The sequence below is a fragment of the Gavialis gangeticus genome, unplaced genomic scaffold, assembly GCF_001723915.1.
Source record: "Gavialis gangeticus isolate Ggan-Ray unplaced genomic scaffold, GavGan_comp1, whole genome shotgun sequence".
Classification (NCBI taxonomy): Eukaryota; Metazoa; Chordata; order Crocodylia; family Gavialidae; genus Gavialis; species Gavialis gangeticus.
The window spans coordinates 16773693-16777948 of record NW_017729033.1 but is presented as its reverse complement, the minus strand read 5'-3'; positions in this window follow the sequence as shown (position 1 = coordinate 16777948).

Sequence of the window (4256 nt, the reverse complement as noted above, 5' to 3'; positions counted from 1 at the left end):
CTTTGCTAATGACTAAGAACCTACTGAAAAAAATCTAACATAGTAGTCATGGAAAGGCCCCAATCCTGCAAGTATGTGCTTAATTATATCCATGTGAGTAGTCCCCTTGGAGTCCTGGGGACATGTGGGAGCGTATTCAGGGCTGAGACCATCGATACCACCACAGAATGACTCATTTTACCAAATGCAGGTGTTCCCGTAAAAGGATTAATTATATTTTTGTACATATGAATGGATGGCCCTATGGAGAGTAGAAATATTTTCCTAACCAACTATTGGCATGCAGGAAAACACTACCCTAAGATTAGCTCAGGCAAGGATTTCCAGGTACAATTTTCAGTGGATGAATTTTCCATGTATACAGAGGCCAAAGGATGTCTCAGCCAGAACAGTCACCCTTAAGGGAAAAGAGGAACCACCAGCTGTGCCAGGAATCAATTTAAAAAGTAGGCAGTAAATTACATTTTTCTTTGAACGTTGGAACTTTGGAATTTTTCTCTGAATGTTGTATCCCACAGTCAGTGGACATGAAGGACTGAAACTCAGTAACCACTCCTGGTCCTCTGTCTTGGCAATACAAGGTGGTTGCCTCCTGGGTCCAGCAAGATACATTGAATACAAAAAGCAGAAAAAGAGCAGCTGGTTTTAAATTCTAGCTCATGCAATCATTTGAAGGCTTGTATAGAAAAGCACTTGACATTTATGAGGAGTCTTTCATCACTTCGGGTGGTAGATACTTTTCTGCTGATGGAGAGAAGTTGCTTGAAGAATCCGGATATGGACATGGTGTAATGGGAGGTGTTGGTATTTCTTGAGGCAAATCAGTCTGCTTAGTAGTTTTCAGATATATCCTTAGCATAACTAATAGAGTTTAGACAAAACGATTGAGTTGAGCAATTTATTTTTGCCTCCTGATTCAACAATGCTGATACAACCTACTAAATTTTGAAGGGACCTAATCAGGAAGGCAAACATAAAGAATGAGCCATACCTGGTAAAAGAGGTTGAGGACAAGAAGAAGAGGTTCTATAAGTAATTGGCCAGAAAAGAAAGACCAAGGAAACTATGGGTCTTCTGGTAACAAGCCAGGGGAACTCCTAGCTGAAGATACGAAGAAGGCAGAGCTACTCAATAGATACTTTGCCTCAGTCTTTACAAAAAAATTAAGATGCAGCCAGACACCTAATAGGGATTATCTGGATAAGGAAGGGGCCAAGCTGAGGGAGGAGAGAACAAAAGAGATGGCCAGAGAGCTTTTGTTGGGTCTGAATGAGTTCAAGTCAGTAGGGCTGGATAAACTTCATCCCAGGATCCTGAAGGAACTGGAAGAGAACATCTTGGATCCCTTGGCAAGGATCTTCATGGGACACAGCCCAAGTTCCAGAGTACTAGAAAAGGGCCATTGGCCAAGTGGTCCCTCTTTAAAAATGGTAACTAGGAAGACCTGGGGAGCTACAGATTGGTTAGCCTCACTTCAATGTGAGAAGTTACTGGAGCATGTCCTAATGAAGGCCATTTGCAAGTATCTAGAGGAGGAAAGGCTGATCACAAGCAACCAGCATTAGGGGTGTGTGAAGTGGGCCCTATTCGACTCGGATTCAGATTCGACCCAAATCAGAGACAGTGATTTGATTCATTGATTCGGATCACTGTCCCAGATTCTATTTGGCTGAATCTGAAGATTCGATGCTGATTTGGAGAATCAGCGATTCGGGCATAGACACAACTTTAAAAGTTTTTCCTACATACCTTGAGGTAGCAGGTGCACCTTGTGATTGCTGTGATGCTGGGGTGCATGGAGCATCCCACAGGAGTGCGGGCAGGGGGGGCCTTCCATGTGTTCAGCAGTGAACCCGTAAGTGGACCGGAAGAACTTCCAGTCCACTTCTGGGTCTGCTGAGAAGTGTGCACGGCCCCCTCTAAGCCCCCCCCCACTCAGCAATTGGCTTCAGGGGGACCCCAGGTGCCCCACTAGACCCACGAGGCACCAGTCGATGACCCGGGGGGCTCAGGGGACCCCCCCAGTGCATTCCCCAGTGGACCCCAAAGTGGATCCCCAGCATCACAGCATTCACAAGAAAAACCATTTAAAGCTGTCTCTATGTCCGAATCTCTGAATCTTTTTGAATCTCTCTGAATAAATTCAGAGGGTTCCGATTTGATTCAGAGAGATTAAAGGGTCCTCTGATTTGATTTGGATTTGGGGGTTTGGCTGCTGAATCAGGCTGAACCTCTACCAAATCAAATCAGGAACCGAAGTTTTGCACAGTACTAGCCAGCATGGGTTTATGAAAAACAAATCATGGCAAGCCTTATCACCTTTGAAAAGGTAGCTACTTGGGTGGAAGTAGGGAATGCAGCAGGTATAGTGTATTGGGACTTCAGCACGGCTTTTGACAAGGTCCCACACAACCTTCTCATAAACAAACTGGAGAAATGTGAGATGGACAAAGCTTTACAAGATGCATAGATAATTGGCTCAATAGCCATAAGCAAACGTAATTATTAACAGACACATGGCAGGATGGAAGGAGGTTTCAAGTGGAGTCCCACAGGGTCTTTCCTAGGCCTGGTGTTGTTCAACATGTTTATTAATTAATTGGATTCTGATGTAGAAAACTTCTTGAGAGAGTTTTCAGATGAAACAAAATGGGAAATATTGAAAACATACTGGAGGATGCAAGCACAATTCAGAAGGATTTCATAAACATTAGGGCTGGAAGGGACCTTGTGAGATCATCAGGTCCAGCTACCTTTCCAGGAAGATAAGCATCCAGCGATCTTGACAGATTGAAAAGTTGGGCTGAACTAACAAGATGAAGTGAACCTGGAGGGATGTGGGCAGTGGGGTTCCGCAGAGCTCGGTCCTCGGGCCCGCACTGTTCAACATCTTCATCAGTGACTTGGACGAGGGGGTAAACTGCACCCTGTTCAAATTTGCTGATGACACCAAGATGTGGGGGGACGTGGGTACACTAGAAGGGAGGAATAGGCTACAATTGGACCTAGATGGGTTACAGGGGTGGGCGGATGAGAATAGGATGGGATTCAACACCGACAAGTGCAAGGTGCTGCACCTGGGGAGGAAGAACCAGCACCATACCTACAGGCTGGGGAACTCCCTTCTCGCCGGCAGTGTGAGGATGCGGTCAGGAAGGCGAACTGCACCTTGTCATGCATCCACAGATGCATCTCAAGCAGGTCCAGGAAGGTGATAATGCAGCACTTGTCAGGCCACAGCTGAAGTACTGCGTTCAGTTCTGGGTGCCGCACTTCAAGAGGAGCGCCACTCACATGATTAGGGGGCAGCAGGGCAGGCCCTATGAGGAGAGGTGACGGGGCCTGAACCTGTTCAGCCTTCACAAGAGAAGGCTGAGGGGGGATCTAGTGGCCTGTTACAAACTAGTCAGAGGAGACCAACAGGCATTGGGGGAGTCCCTGTTCCCCCGAGCACTGCCAGGAGTGACTAGGAATAACAGTCACAAGCTGGCAGAAGGTACATTTAGGTTAGATATCAGGAGGCGCTACTTCACGGTCAGGGTGGCTAGGATCTGGAACCAACTTCCAAGAGAAGTGGTGCTGGCTCCTATCCAGAGGAGGCTGGATGAACACCTTGCTGGGGTCGTTTGACCCCAGTACTCTTTCCTGCCATGGCAGGGAGTCGGACTCGATGATCTGCTCCGGTCCCTTCTGACCTTACAAACTATGAAACTATAAGTTCATTGTGGACAAATGCAAGGTGCTACACCTCTGGAGGTCCCTTTCAGCCTGACTTCTGTATAATTCAATGACTCTATGATTCTATGTATCTGTAACACAGTGCTTTTCCTCCTATTTATATAAGCAAACAACTACAATAAAAAGCAGCATTGGATCAAGAAGTTTCATTCAGGGTTCCACTATTCTGATTACAGAGGAGGGTGAGAGATGTTGTCATTCAAGACATCAGCATTTTAAAGGATGGCACAAGTGGAGGATAGAATCATAGAAAATTAGGGTTGGAAGGGATCTTAGGAGGTCATCTAGTCCAACCCCCCTGCTCAAAGTGGGACCATCTCGACTAGATCATTCAGTTTGAAACAGGCTACTAGATCCCCCCTCAGCCTTCTCTTAGGTTCAGGTCCTGTAGTCTCTTCTCGTAGGGCCTTCCCTGCTGCCCCCTGATCATGCGAGTGGCCCTCTTCTGGGCCCACTCCATGTTGTCCACATCCCTCTTGAAGTGCAGCGCCCAGAACTGAACGCAGTACTCCAGCTGC